We start from the raw sequence: 17,410 nt of genomic DNA, 5'->3' as shown, positions 1-17,410 counted from the left end.
AAGAAAGAAAGAAAGAAAGAAATGTTTTTATCATTATAATATGTATGTAGTAGTTAGTAGAAGAGTTAAAAATATTTTATTCTACTTAACCTTGCTAAATTTCTCTGAGAGAAGGATTTAAATATTGTATTTATATGCATTTATATTGTATTTATATGCATTTGTGGCTTTAGTTATGTTATTTTCTCTTCAACAACTAAAAGTTATCGGATGTCCATGTTTTCATTTATAGTGTCTCAAACTATTATATTTGATACCTTATGCCTATGAAATTCTTAACATAAGCTATGTTACATGATGAAATCATGAAATCCTCAACATAATTTATATTACATCTTAAAAAATTATGCATTTAACTATTTTTAAGTTCTTGATCTGCAATGATTATACGAAACTATTTGAAATTTGAAAATATCATCACATTCTAAGATGGTTATTTTCCATTTTTCATCTTCCCCTTATCTCTAAGAAATTAGGATTCACAGAAATGTTTCCTTGAACTATAAAATCCAGAGGTTGTCCTATAAATCAAGGTTCACATTCATAAGATTTCTCATAGTTGATATTCAAATGTGAATTTGAACATGAATAAAGGAACATATGCAATCACAAGATTTCCCATTGTTAATATTCAAATGTGAATATGAACATCAATACATTAATTCTAAAGAGAAAGAATTCATAGGAGGAATCAATTCCCATAACTATGTCATTAAGTCAATGAAATAGTCTATCCATTCAAAACTTCAAGCAATCCTACATTAAAAAATCAAACAAAATCTCATCAATTAAAAGGAAAGAACACTCTTAAATGGTGCATGTAGTTGTGGTTGAGATCATCTATAGAGGATTACCACTGCTAACCTTGTAAAAATCCCATCCAATTCCCTTCGATAAAACAAATAAAAATTATAATGTTATTTATATCTCCATTGAGACCACGAATCAAGGATGATGTGAATAAAATGGCATGATGACAACTAGCCAGTATTTAACAATTGACTAATTAGTTTATAATCAACATTTCTTTACAAGTCAAGAGATCAATCCAAGAAATTTACCCAAAAAATATTGAAATGCATCCAAGGAAACTAAGAATCAAGTGAAGAAACTGATATATTTTCCATTGAATAGAACTAGTCTATAAAATGGTCCAAAAATTGCCTTTGAACTCCCATAAAATTCTTTAAAAGAAAATTAAACAAACTTTGAATAAATTGTTCAAATGGGGAATTGTTTCTAACCATTCTAAGATTTATTAGAATTCAATAGTACCAAACATAGAAAACATATTTTAATATTAAAAATATTTGCAAAAATCCGACTATGCAAAGATACAAAAAAAACATAGTAACACTATAAATATTCTCAAGCAAAGGTAAAAACAGAGCAAGAATAGTAAAATAGAAAATCTAAAGTGGGAACATTTTAAAATAAATAAAAAATCTAAAACCAACAAAAATTTGCGGTAATTTCTGGTAGGGAAACTCAGATAATACAATAGCCCATAGCATGAAATTTATATCAGGATAAAAAAAATCTCTAGAAATTCAAACTACAACAAATAATACATAAAAAGGAACAAAAAATTACCTTTGAGAAAATAATAATTTTTCATAGATTGTAATAGAAGAAGTCAGTCTCATCTTGGAAAAAGATGAATATCCACTTGAAAGATTTAACATCACTAACAAATTAACATGCAAAATAGGAAACCATGGACTAGGCATGATAAATATTTAATAGAATACATCAGAGAAATGTGTCTCACCATTTGCAAGAACAGTAGGATACGCAAAAAAGAAAAAGGAAAAAAAAAAATTGCTCAATGCCAACACCATGTTTTCAGGGTAAAAGTTATATGTGCAAAGCTCAAATGAGGAATGTTAAAGGGAAAATGAGCTTAACTTGTAGACAAAGCATGACATAAAAGCCAATAAAAATGCAAAATAATATGTTAGCTGCCATCTTGAAATGTTGCTTGTCCTTATAGGGACCAAAATACAATTTTATTAATTAAGTTAAAAATTATGTATAATAATTTTATGAATTTTAATTTATTAAGAAATACAAACCAATTGATTATAAAAGTACATTTTAGCCTCTCCATAGCCCAAACTGCCTATAAGTACATGCATGAAAATGCTAGCTACATGTACTATTTGAAAATGCCAAGAAAAACATTGCATGCAAAATATGTCAGCTATGTGGACCCTCTGCAAAATGACACTTGCCTAAGAAAGTATAAACATTCATTTGTATTTTTCATAATATTTTTTTGAAACAAAAAAAAAACTACCAAGAAAATTTCTAGTACTCAATAGAATAAAAGAAATTTAAAACTTTAATATCACTTTAATATTACCTATGTTTAACAATAATTGCAAAGTTCCCAAAAATCAAAACCAATGTTACAATAGCAATCCAAAACTATAGTTTCTACCATTATGTCATGGACTAATAACTTGAACTATCATTAGATTGCCTTTAGATCTAGTTTTCGGTCAAATAAAGTTTGGTCCTATATATTTGCAAGCTTATTTTTTGTCAGTGCCATTAAGATCCAAGAAACTTAGAATCATTTCTTCATCTTGAATTAATCCAATTATAAGTTTCATTGGTGATTTGTTGCAAGTCATCGAAAGTCATAGTCAACATATATGTGGAACGCCCTTCCGTCATAACTACAGTTACCTCCTTAAATTCCTTCTCTCTTTCTTGGGATGGCTTAAAAATCACACACTAAGCTTCAATGCAAGACTGAAAGTTTTAAATAGTCAAAATTCACTTATGTTTTCCAAGCTTAATTTTCTCCTTAGTGTGTGTGATGTTTAAGGGTCTTTCCTAGTATAATCTTGACAACTGTCTAGCAAGTTATGTTGTATTTTGTCTTGGCCACTTTTCTATGCCCCTTTTTTGTTGAAAGTAGAGAATATCTGTTGTCACAGCCCATCTATCCATTTTATTTCAATACTTTAAAATATCTTCTCCTTATGTATTTAATGATTTAAAATGGTCCATGTATATTTGAACTCTTTAAAAGAAATTGATTGGTACGTGTTTGAGGATGCGCTATATTTGCTAGCGTAAAAGGAATTGTATGCATGCTGAATTGAACAAACAACTTTATGTTTTAGTTACTTTGCCAAGATAACATACGAATTAGATTTCTATTTTAATTAGATTGTTATCCAAGAGACAAATGTAGAGAGAGTTTCTTTCCTTTCTCTTGTTGCCATGCAAGGCCTTTGTTGTCTTGATGTTTCGATTAAATATTTGTGTTGAAAATCCACCAAAATATGAAACATGACTAACAAATAAATGTGAATCTTTATTTCAATGGAATTTTGACCTAATTTAAAAAAATGCTATTAGAAAATAGAACCTACTAGTTTAGCACCTTAATTAAAAATCCTCAAAATTCTACACTAAAATTTCAAATTACGTCCAAATATTTTTATTGGCTTACTTGGCAAGACTGTGCTTATAAGGGTAGGCTTTCCATGAGAGGGAATTGGGCCAAAGGTTTATTTAGAATCTTTTCCTACAAAATAGAGCTCTCTTTTTAACCCTCTCAATTTGAGCATGTGGAAATTGGGTGGGCTGAAAATAGCCCACTAGCTTAGGGGAATTCTAGCCACATGTCAACAGTTCCTCATTATTTTTCCAGCAAAACTAAATTTTAAATTTAAAAATCTTATGTTAGTCTTCATTCTAATATTCATGGGACCACCAACTTTCTCAAATTTAGAAGCTAAAACTTTTAAACTTACACAAAATAAAAAAAAACTCATGAGAGCACTCATCATTAAATATTCTTTAAAAGTCTGAGCAACTAAGCTCTATTTTGAAGGAAGCTCCCCTCGATGAGACTCCAACCTAAATAAGATTTTAGGGCCAAACTATGGAATATGATGTAAAGTGACATATTTTGCTAACATCTTAAAAAAAAAAAAAAAACCAAAAAAATAGAAATTTGTGTACTAAATAAATATAGTAATGTAATATCACATAATTTTGAAATCTAAGAACATTATGCTCAATTATGAAAAATATGAATAATTGAACTTTTAAGGTGCACTTAGACTATAATCTGCATTAATATTTATCTTCCATGATTGTTAATCTTCCATGATAGTACTCTACCACTGCGGACTTTAATTTGTGTAGTAATTGCCCTTTTGATTCTTTGTTGTAGGCTTTCCAACTCGTTTAAACTTGGGGATGGCTATGTCAATGGGCATCCTTATTTTCAGAGATGGTTTTCAGTCCTCGTTATTAGTACTTTCCGTAACTATTGTATTGGTTATTGTCAATTAGTTAATGAGACTCCACCAGTCGCAATAGTGTATTATTATTCACTTTAATATAAACTATAATTAGGGAAAAATTATTGTCTATAAAAATCTTATTTATCTAAAATTTCATTGGTTGAAATCTTTTTGTCTTATAGGTGCACTTTTCACTAAATGAAGTTCTCTTTGAATTAGAAAGTTTTTCTTGAAATTAATTGTATTATATTAGTAAATAATAATTGTTAACAATATTTCTAAATCTCTAAACTAGTTTTAATAACAGAAAGTTTTCTTTTAAATTGATTGTATTATATTAGTATACAATAAGTGTCAAAAATATTTTTATATCTAAACTAGTTTTAATTTTAGCTAAAAGATTTACAAGGGGAAAAATTTACATTTTCTTTTATACAAATTAAAAGTTTTCTTAATTTTCTCTTTTATTAGTTACCTCTTGTTGGAATTTGGGAAGAAAAGCATCCAAATTAGACGTAAGAGTGCATTGAGATATACTAAAATTGTATATTTCTATCCATCTTTTAAATTAAGTTTTTTTCTGGCTTAGAGTATGCATACTTTGATTTATGTTTGTAATTACTTTGTGATATTTTAATATTTTTATTTTCAATGAATAGAGTACTAAATTATATTTGTGATCATTATTTTAAAATTAATAATAATAATGTCAAATTTTTCAATCTCATGAAGTTTAAGTATATAATTACAATAAATAAAATAACATAAAAATAATAATTATTAATATTTTTTCTAAAAGTAATAAATATAATATTATAATAATAGGATAATTTTAATGCTAACAATAGAACAATAGTTTGACAAATAATATAATTGTCTTATAGACTAATTGATTAACTAATAATAATTTAATAAATAATTAACTGATAGACTAATAATAAATAATAGACTATAATCTGCATTAATATTTATCTTCCATGATTGTTAATAGTTTAAAGTTAATAGATACATTTTAACCGACACATTTTTTATATATTTTCAAATGGTCACTTAATTTTAAAATATTTAATTTTTAATCAAAAAGTATATGGACAAATTATTCATTCTAACATGCTTAAATGGCAATGGTTAACAACAAACAATTTTTTAATCTTAGTTTTCTGGAAAAGTAAAGAGTGTTATAAGAATACAATCTATTGATATAGATATACCTTCTAATGAATGACTTGTACCAACTATTTATAAAATTGTCAGTATATTTTAAATATATTCAATAAGTACCTATTTAATCTGACATTGTAATAATGAATTTGCAACCAACTTGAAGTGATATTCCAAAATTCTATACAAATAAATTTCTTGTATTCATTTCATGAGAAAGTGAGAGGAATAATATATTAATGAAAATTATGCAAAGGAACTTCAAATATGGTTACTTAAATATTAAATTAAAATTTAATTATAAATATGAAGGAAAAATTCACATAATCAACATGAAAACAATATAAAACAATCAAGAATATAAAAAATAATTTATTTGTCCATGATTGGCCATATTATAAATAAACCATTGAAATAAAGAAAGTTCCATATGATATATAACTTGCATTGAAATCTTCTCTAATCTACTAAGTCATCCAAAGACATCTTGACATTGAATAAATAGAAGCCCAAAGAGATCTTTGAGATCAATTGAAAAATAACTTTGAGCATATAGGTTTTCTAAATTTGTCATGAACATACCCACACAGTGCCATGTGTTCATTATTTATATTCTCATTAAACCTAGAAACGTTGTACACAGACCATTAAAGATCTAATATTTCATTCTAAGTTTTTCTTTTCTTTGGAACTATATATATGGTAGACAATTCTCAATCATATTTATCTAAAAAGAAAAGTGTATACTAATAATATAATCTATTGATTTGGATATACCTCTTCAATGTGTTATGTGTACCTATTATCTATAAAATTATTAATATATTTTAAATGTGTTCAAAAGATGTCATTTTAATCCAACTTCTTGATTAGCAATTCACAACTACCTTTGAATACCATCCCAACTATCTATACACCATTTGGTGAGGAAGTGATCTAGGAAGAATATACAAATGAAAATTATGCAAAGGGAATTGAAATATATGATTACTTAAAGGATGAAGTGAAACTTAAACATGAATGAAATTTTTTTTATCAACATAAAAATATAAAAGAATCAAGATATAACATGTTTACTATTAGTTTTATTATAAATAAACCATTACTGAAATAGGGAAAGTTTCCTATGACATGTATAGATTAGATTAGAAGATTCTCTAATATACTAAGTTATCCAAAAATATTATAATGAATAACTATATGCTAAAGAGATCTTTGAGATCCATTGCAAAAATAACTCTTAGTATAAGCATTGGCTGAATTTTTGACTGACACATTAGTCAGATTCATTATTTGTATTCTTAATAAATTGAGAGGGTCAACACAAGAAGTTGGGTATCACTTTTTAACAAAAAGTGAAAGTGTTTTTCCTATTCTTGGTAATTTTTGTCAAATGATGCCGAAATTTGAAGCACTTAGAGTTCGAATATCAAAAAAAATCACCGCTAGAAATTGTAACTTGCTCAGAGTTTACCTTTTAAATATGCAATTTATTTAAATAGCCATATGATAGAATTTGTTTTTGGTGTGGATCTTTAAAAACCACTTTAAAAAAAAGTTTATTTTAGACCATACCACACTCGTGTATGAACACCATAATCTAACACAAGTAAATGAATTCATGTGAATATTTTTAAAGAAAGTTACATGACACACCAAAGATTGATAAGAATACGTATTCTTCATTTTTATTAAATAACATTTTTAATTATTTTTTAATTGGTGATTAAGGTAATAAAACCTCTTGTGTACAGACAAAATAATTTGATCAAGATATCACCCTTTTCATTTCTTTTAACTTCAAAAGAATTGTAGACAGATTGATGACATTTAAATTAATTTAAGTAAAATTTAAAATAAAATAAGTTATTAAATTTTTAGTTAACCTCACTATTTTACATTTATGTGACACTTTTGATTAATTAAATAATGAAAAAATAGTGAATAAAATCATAACACTATAACATTTATATTTCAAAAATTAGAATAGTGGGAGCTCTAATCAATTTTTATTTCATCACAAAATTTGATTGGGAAGAACCTCCAAAAATTATGGCAAGGTCTGAATTTTTCAATTAATTCCCTTAGCCAAAATTTAAGAGATCAATGCCTAGGCTTGGTCCCACCAAACCTATACCATGCCTTACCCAAGCCAAACCCAATGGATTAGAGGTAGTTTCTAGCCATGTCTTACTTGAATTGGGTGCCCTTTTTTTGTGTTCAAGAAATGGGCATCTAATTCATATTCGTCTGTTGAGTACGAATCAAGTGCTCATTTTACAAATTAGGTGCCTAATTTTTTAGATAATGTGCACCCAATTCTAAGATAGTTGTTGAGGCCCCAAAAACTAGCCCACATGAACAGAAATCAAAATTTGTAACCATTGTTTGACATTCTTGAGCTACATTAACAAAATTTTATCATTTTACTATATTTTCTTGTCTTCTTTTGCATTTGACAAGTTAGGATTCATTTGAATTCAAATTTTGTGTAAACATGTGATCAAATAAATGGAGAAAGAAGAAAATAAAAGTTTTGATAAATATGGAGATTGCAACAAATAGAGAAAAGGAAGCACAACATCAATGAGAGAGAAGACATAGAATTAGAAAGTTGGACAATGTTGGGGCTTCAAGTTCAACAATCATTTCACAAGTGAATAACATTGGAGATACCATAATGGATGAAGAGGAGGAAGAAGAGAACCCAATACAAGAAGATTTGGGTGCACATTCTAATCAAGTATTCAATATTAGTGTGTCTCCACAATCCTGAGTTTATTCATATAATGAAATTGGTAACTTTGAACAAGAAGGTTATGATTTAAATGACTTTGATTTTCTTCATGATAGTAGAATGACAAATGATCACACACACTGAACTCCAATCAAAATTCAAATCACAAATGAAATACAAATAAAAAAATAAAAATGACATTCAAATTCCAATTAACATTCAAAATCAAACTCCAATTGCAAAAAATAATATGAATGCAAACATGGAAACACCAACTTATGAAGAAACACATGAATATTTTCCAAATTTTAATGATGTGCTAGATAATATTTATGGTTTGATTTCATGGAGATAGATTAAGACACATGCTAGTAAATTATCTAGTCAATTGTTTTATAATAATAAATTTGGAAATTTCAATGTCAATTAATGTTGCAACTAATTAAACTACATAAAATATGAAATTAATGAAAAGGTTCAAAAATTTTGTAAAACAAAATAATAAAGATTATTCTTTAAAACAAGTTGTATCCACTCTTCTTGGCACTATAATAAATGTCATTTTTGTCGCTATGACCAAGTGACTATAATGTAGAACATTTTTGCTACACATGTATTCAATAAATTGAACTCCATGTTTTTTGTCAATCTTCTCTTGCAGATAATACGTGCCTTCAATAACAACTAAACCAGTTGGATAATGCTTTCTACCATCATCTATTGTTGGTTCTGGCAACTTCTATTTTGCTTTAGTGCATCTAAGAAGATAGCAGTCCACACATTTTGTATTCTCAAGATCAATAGCTATAACCAAAATATCACCTACACATGCATAAAAAAATATAGATTAGATATAGATAAATTAATTTAACTTCATTAATGTGCATGATAAATCCCTTTATTGTTTAATAGAAAAGTCCAATACATGTGCAAATGTATGTATATTTGTGTGTGTGTGTGTGTGTGTGTGTGTGTGTGTGTGTGTGTGTGTGTGTATACATACATTTGCACACAAAAAAAAAAACATGTAACAACTAAATTAGAGAATTAAACAAATGAATTTAAAAAAATCTCCAGATGAACTTAACATTGTGTCTAGTACTATAGTGTATTGCTAACTAGTTAAACACTTTTCTAGATTTAAATTGCCCTGCAATTTATAGATTTGTTAATATAATATGTACATGCACATGTATAAATTGATAGATAAGTTCTAAATTTAAATGAACATACAATTTTTCAAAACTAACTTTGAAAATCTAGAGATCTTTAATACATATGTAGCTTTCCCGCATAGTTGTCAGACAAAATCCAATATTGCGAAGCATCTAACATGCAACATTGTGCAAGATCAATAAAAAAACATTCCAAAAAATTGAGCCACATAGCTCCTACCATATACCTTATATCAGTAATATGGAAATAAATCTCCTTGATGATAATACACATATCTGGAGTACTTTATATTCCATCTAAATCAAATTGTACATGTTTGAAAGTCACTTGTACAAATATTACAATTTGGTTAGAATGAAAATATTGTACTTGAAGATACAATTGACGGGGAAATGTGCAGTTCTTAGAAAAATATACAACTAAAAGTATACAACTAGGTGGAAAAGAATATTTAGATTTAGGAAACTATTTGTTTTGTCATTATGCACCATGATAAATCCACTCTCCTTCAATACAAGTTTTTTATTCCTCTCCAGTCTTTGTTTTGTATGTCTCATATTCAAATATCTTCCACACAACTAAATTTGTAACATCAATATTTTTAGTTTGAAATTGAAATTTTTGTAAATGCCCACAATGAATGCATTCCCTATTATACACTAGACATTCAATTCGGCTGCATCATTTAATTTATCACATAGAATGGATTTCACAAATTGTGTTGTACTTTTAGGGACAACCATATCTTTATTAACTTCTTCCATGAAATTTTAATATGATTTCAATTATAGATTAAACTCAACATGATTTTGAAAACAACAAGTTTCATAGACCTTATTTATGTGTACAAAGGAAGGGCACAACATCTCAAACTTCCTTTGACCTATTTTCACATCTGGAAATTTGTTTTTAAATGGTTCAAAAAACTAACTTTATGGTGCATCAAAAAAATATTTTGGATGTGAAATCTGTCTACCCTTCTCTTCATCTCTTATTTATGTAACATCTCATCCATTAGATGAAATATGAGAGTGACTCATCCAATATTTAATGACACATCTTCTTACATCTTTAGAAATTTTGTCTTTTTGAGGTAGTCTACAAATAATGACCCAGTTATTATCAAAAAAATTATCTAACACATTCCTCCTTTGAATATACATTTGAATGATTCTTCTTGAAGCATTTAGTAAACTAGAAATTGCTTGAACTTGTCTTTTACATATCAACCCCTTGTTGGAAATCATTGTCATCAATGATCTACATGTATGAGCTGAATCAACTCATTGATGTTTACTCTTGACACCATTCAAAGCATCAAGAAAATTTTCAAGTACTATTTCTTTTACTTGACCTCCCAAGGTTTTCTTATTGGTGACACCCAACAACTTCATAACTAGTGTTGTTTCTCCTTTTATGAATAATTTGACAAATAATAGTGCTTTTTATATAAAAGATTTATTCTCTAAAAATTATTGCCACATTTTTGAAAAATGCAATTTGATTGTGGTATTAGGTGTCATATATTTAGATGAAACTTGATTAATAAGAGAATCTTCATTTAATTTTGTCAAATTTTCCATGACAAAAAGATATTCAATTACTAGTACCAACATCTTCTCGATCTTGACTTGTATTCTCTTCAACAACTTGTTGAGCTCATTTTGTATGTCCTTCCATTTTGTCATCCCTCTTTCAATCATATTTCCTTCCTCTTTTTCTTTGACTTCCCGTTGTATGCTTCAAATATTCAAATAAATTGCTTCAATACTCCTCAATAAAAAAAAAAATGGTTTTCTATTATCTTGTCCCAAAGAACCAATTTAGTAGCCAAACAATAAATACGAGTGAATTACTTGATTAATTTTCTTTGAAAATGAATGATTTCAACCCTCATTTATATGAGCTGTTGGCACCCACCTGACCATGTGGGTTGAGCCTACCTGTACATTGGCTCAATCGATGGGTACTTGACCAAGTGGTAATTTATCAAGTATCCTAGTATGGCTTTCCATGTGGTAGTCACATCAACCAAATATGTATTTTATTGGAATATTCAACTTTAAGGCTCAATTTGCATATTAAACATTAAAACACATGAAAAACTAAAAATATGGTTTTGTAGATTTCTCAATCACATATCTGAGCATATAACCTTATAGAATTTGGAGTAGAAAAATAATGTTTAATTTATTAAATAATGAAAGTAGGTATATTAAGTTTTCAAAAGAGATAGATTCAAAAATAAAAGAGAACTAGTAAACCATATCCAAAAAATATTTAATTTATATGTTGCACTAGAGGAGAGAGTCCTCTTCAAGAATATATCTATATATATTTTGGTTTGGTATAGATTTCATAGGGGAATGATAGTGGGAGATGAAAGCTATCAATTTCTGAAAAGTTTGACTTTGAAAAGCTATAAATCACAAAATATAGATTGAAAATGAATCTTTCTTTTTTCCAATACTATCTATACAATTTTTCTAACATATATCTTAAAACTAGACCAAAAAAATATTTTTGCAAATAGGTTTTTGGCAGGAAGGAAAGCCCTCGATTTTTAGATTTTTCAGCAATAAAAAAGCCATTTTTTTTTTAAAACATGTCAATTTGTATTCAATTTTTTAAAAAATTATATTCTTAATATTCATGTTTTTTTACACATTTCATCTGTTTATATCATCTTCAAATTCCTAATAGAAATGTGACATTTTGGTCATTGAAATTTATCAGTTTTACTCTTGTTAACATTTTTCTTTATAAAAGTGTGACAACTAATTATTCTGTTATCCAACTGTTTTATGGTTACATACTAACTTTGATTAAAAATTAATGCAAAAATAGTAAACAAAATCGTATTATTATAAAGTTTGCATTTCTAAAATTAGGACAGTGAAAACTCGAATTGGTCTTCATTTCTTCAAAAAAAATTGATAGGAAAGACCCTCTAAAAATTACGACAAGGACTAAATTTGTTAGTTCAATGCCTTAGCCAAATCTCTAGAGGTCAAGGTATCGGTTTTGTCCCACCAAGCCCATTCTAAACCAAAATTTGAGGCATAGGAAAAAAATTCTGCACTATGTAAGAAACGAGCGCCTGTTATTTGAAATTCAAAAAATGACCATGCATTTTGAAAAATTAAAATCAACATTTAAAAATACATTTTAGATCCCCCCCCACACTGTGCCAAAAAAAACTAATTTAAAAATAGATACCCATTTTTAAAAAAATAAAAAAATGGGCACTTGGTTTTTGAAAATAAAAATTGGGTGCTCAACTTTTTAAAAATGAGTAGCCAATTTTTAAAAAATCAAGTGCCTTTTTTATAAATTTGCATCTAATATCCAAGTCTAATATAGGCACCCATTTTTAAAAATCAACCACCTGTTTCAAAAAGAGTATGATCTCAATCTACAAGCTTTCGTAGTTTTGAGACCCAAGTTCTTGCTTTTACTCTACAAGGTTATTGAAATTATATACACTCCTACTTTAGAGCCACCTGATATTCCAATGTGCATTGTGGTACACTTTGATAATTACAATGGACCAACTTGAGACAAAGAAGACCATAGAATAGTACCTTTAGCTCTTATATCTTTGGGGAGTTGGAAGCAGATACTGCTCACAATCATGTGGGCCATAACCATACATAAATCCCAAGGCTTGACCTTGGATAAAGCAACTATTGATATTGGTAGCTTGGGAAGACATGGGTTGACATTCACTACAGTTTCTATAGTTAGATCTTTATATGATCTTTGCATTAGAATAAGTTTCACCTATGAAAGATACACCAAGATGCAAGTCAATCCATACATAATTATAGAAAAGAAAGAATAGGCTCGCCTACAACAACCATCTCTCTCTCTCTCTCTCTCTCTCTCTCTCTCTCTCTCTCTCTCTGCTTCCTCTCGCTCTCCCTCTCCCTCCCTCCTAGAAAAATACGTGATAAATTATATACTATACATCTTCAACATTTCCATTTCACATGCACTCCATAAAAAAAAGGTGACAAAGTTAGTTTTTCATTGCCTTGTAGAATTTAATGAATTATTAGTATTTCTCCTACTCAATGCTTAGCATTGATCTCTAAATTTTTTTCTTTTTCTAGATATCAATTCTCATGACTATCATTTATTGAAAGAAAATGAAATTGGGCAGATCCCAACAAGAAAGTGTACACATTTTTCAACAAATGTGTAACATCCTCTTGTAATTTTTTTAGACAAATGTGGTTTTACTAATCATCACCTCTTTCCTAAATATCCCATGTACATAAATGATCCTTTAGACACATCCAACAAAAAACATCATGATCCAATCTCCATAATATTTTCTCCAAAAAAAAGTTAAATAGAACAATATTACATCAAATCTAATTTTGTATAATTTTGCTTTCTTTCTATTCTTCTAAATCAATGCAACTGTATTGCAAGCATTTTCTTAGATGACTTGTTTTTTTCTATTTTTCGTCTTCTCCATGTTTACAATAGGTTCACAAATACATTATGTTACTAAAATGAGGTTAGATGAAAAGCTTAAATAGAGGAATGGAGCACTACAAGCAACAAAGAAAGGAGAATCCTCAAACAACTTAGAAGCAAAGATTGGCTATATGCTCCCTACAACATTGCAAGAAAAACTATTATGAAAACACATATATATGATATAATAGTACATGACACATATGTGAAGGAGCCTTACAATGCCTTAGCCAAAGAAAAATAAGTGTGTCCCTGTGTAAAAAGAACCCCATCATTTACACGATGGCCTCAATGCATATAACTACATAATATCTTGTCTAAGATTTTGTAAAAATAAAGATATATAAATTATTAAACTTGTGCACTAATGTTTCATTAATGTCTCATGTCAGTCGAGAGTGCATGAACAAGACAATGTCAATAGTTAAGAAAGAAACATAGTCACAAGACTTGGCCCAACCATGCATACATTATTGCATATAGTGTCAAAATAATCTTGTTCTTCCAATCAAGTATACATACTTGACATATCTACCTACCATTGTAATGATTGCACCTTGTTCAGTGGAATGACTTAAACATCACACACTAAGCTTAATTCCTAGACCAAAAGTGTTAAATAGTCAAGGTTGAATTTTTTTTCCAAGCTTAATTCTTCCCTTAGTGTGTGATGTTTAAGGGTCTCCTTGCTCAGTGCAATTGGTAACGGGCAACTTAAACATCACACACTAACCTTCATTCCAAGTCTAAAAGTTTTAAATAGTCAAAATTGACTTATTTTTTCCAAACTTAATTTTCTCCTAAATGTATAATATTTAAGAATTACTAAACTCTTTAGATCAGGGGTAGCCAGAAAATTACATATGTGGTCTAAAAAATCAGACATTGTCCACTATTTGCAGTAGACATCGCGCACATTTTACCGTATATACATAATACAGATGTTGGGCTGCCGGTAAAATTTTATATTAGAAGGGAACAAGAAATAGGTAAGGATAGAGCCGAACAGAAATAAACAGTAGTAGTAGGTACTATATGGGATCTAATGGTGAACAAGTTCGCATAAAGAAGACTCGACTATCGTTCCTCTAGAGAGTTGGAAGCAGAGGCAAAAGATACCGTGTCTGGAGTTGAACTTGTGCTCCTCTCATATGTCTCTAAAGTGGGAATACAGGATTCCCCTTCAATTATTTGCAATGTTTCTCTCATTGCAGGTCTCGCCTCCGGCTTGGGATTGCAACAAAGCAGTCCCAATTTGAGCATCTTCTCCATCTCATGTTCAACATATTCACCACCTAGATTGGGATCCGCTACATCTGTGAGTCTGCCTTCCGCATGCATCTCTCTAACCCAATCCACCATTACTATCTGGGAAGCATCCAGAGAGTGATCCACAGGCCTCCTCCCACATGCAACTTCCAACACTAAGATACCATAACTGAACACATCTGTGCTCGGAGCGGCCTTTCCTGTGTGTACCAGCTCCGGTGCAATGTACCCAAGCGTACCCACCGCACGAGTTGTTTCCGGGTCTCCCGTGTGCTCATAAAGTCGAGCAAGCCCAAAGTCCCCCAATTTCCCATTAAGTTCAGAATCCAACAAAACATTACCTGATTTGATGTCTCTGTGCACCACCACCTGCTCCCACTCTTCATGAAGATACACCAATCCTGCGCCCACGTCTCTCAGAATTCTGTACCTTTGTGCCCATTTCAAAACGCTCTTCTTCTTCCCAAATATCATCTTGTCCAGGCTTCCATTTGGCATGTACTCATACACTATGAATAGCTTTGCTCCCCTCCTGCAATACCCCCTGATTTGCACAAGATTCCGGTGTTGCAATCGCCCGAGACTTGAAATCTCTGCAATGAATTCCTTCAGGGCTTCGTCGGTTTCTTTGAAGATGGACTTCACAGCAACTTCGAGGCCGTTGGTAGGGAGAGCTCCTTTGTACACCCGACCGAATCCTCCAGAGCCCAAAACTTGTTCCTCTCGGAATCCCCTGGTTGCAATATGTAAGTCTCTGTAGTCGAATCTGTGAGGCCAATACTCCTTCTCCCATTCTTCAATAACGTCTCTGTACTTATTTTTCTTCCAGCGAAAAACCCCTGCAGCAATTAAAAACAACAACAAGACAAGTACTGCCACTGTAGTAATTTCTGCAATGAATCGAGAGTTGGAATCATTACGCTTAATGAGGGAAGGAAGATGAGATGTGTCCAGCTTCGGTGCCGGACCATTTGTGCTGAAGCTCCAAGCAAGTACGCAGTGGTCTTCAACGACTATTCCCGTCGATGCAGAGAAACCCACATACATTTCCTCTTCCAAGATGTCGGAAATATTCATGTCTTGGAGAGATAAAAGAGGCTTCTTGGGTCGAAATGAACCGGCTTCTACAATTGTAACATTCAATTGCTGTTGGCTATAATCGTAATCGATCCAAGCCTGAATGTTGTGTCCACTGTTGAGATCTATCTGATGCAACTGTTTGCCAATCCAGTACCCTGCAGCTTCGGACTTCACAGACTTGATGTCGTTGAGATCGACGCCGACATGATTGTCGTTGATGTCAAAGTAGTCCATGTTGAGGAATGTGTCGAACTCGACGGCAAAGAGATGATCGGAAGGCTTCCCAATGGTAGAAGTGTTGAACAAGCCGAGGAAGTGAGATGAAGAATCTTCCACTGGAGAGTTGGAGGGTGTGATTACAAAGGCCATCCCGTGCCCGCTGCGTTGAGGATCCGAGTAAGATGGAAGCATGGCGAAAACGAATGTGGTGCTGAAGGATGAGCTCGTATTGGTGGAGTTGGGATGTTTCATCCGAACAGGGTGAGGATATAAAACTCTGCCAGACGTGTGTTCTGATTGATTGGTGAGGCAGATGGCGCCGGATCGGATTGAAGGACTTCCAATCTGATAAAGGGTGGAGGAATTGAATTTGTTGAAGCGGAAACTTGTGTGGGACTGGGTTTGCGCAGGAAGGCAGGCATTGAGCGAGAGAATAAGTAGGATACATATTAACATGGCTTTCAATTTCAATTTCCTAGCGACAATAGAAGGATTCTTTTCCTGGTGTGGGTATTGAAACACTTGATAATGGCTGACACAAAATGAATGATAAGCTTGTCCACATATATGTAGTCTCTCTAACGAAAGTAGCGGGCACTGTGAGTCAAACATCATTACTTCCAGGGAGTTTCGAGTCCCGCCACCGACGCCGTTCTCTGTACGAGTCATCCCATTTTGTTCGGGTCAGTTGTCGAAATCATTAGAAAGGGAAAATGTTTCCCACGAATGAGAAGGGAAGTTTCGAGCTTTTTTACGTTATTTGTTTAATATTTTTGTTTCGCTCACACACTAGTGCGGTCAAAAAGACGTGGAAATGAGGGAAAAAAGGGCTGCTGCGTGAAGCCAAAGAGTAAAAACAAGCAGCTCGTAGATTCTTTGGACATTTTAAGATGTTCTAACGAACTAGTAATCACACCTTAGGGTATGGTAGATAATTTTTTTGATAACTTAAACAAAATATTCAAAAGCAAGAGAACATTGCAAAGTTATTTTAATATTTTTCTATTTG

At 30.8% G+C, this 17,410-nt stretch overlaps 1 pseudogene; it reads right to left on the bottom strand.

The window, feature by feature from the left end:
• Positions 1–14,785: 14,785 nt before the first annotated feature.
• Positions 14,786–16,917, bottom strand: LOC149549728 (L-type lectin-domain containing receptor kinase SIT2 pseudogene; annotated as a pseudogene).
• Between the last annotated feature and the right edge of the window lie 493 nt (positions 16,918–17,410).

The sequence above is a fragment of the Cupressus sempervirens genome, chromosome 7 (genome assembly GCF_028749045.1).
Source record: "Cupressus sempervirens isolate cs-2001-9-10 chromosome 7, ASM2874904v1, whole genome shotgun sequence".
Taxonomy (NCBI): Eukaryota; Viridiplantae; Streptophyta; class Pinopsida; order Cupressales; family Cupressaceae; genus Cupressus; species Cupressus sempervirens.
The sequence above is the reverse complement of the archived record's forward strand: the minus strand, read 5'-3'. Positions and strand labels throughout refer to the sequence as shown.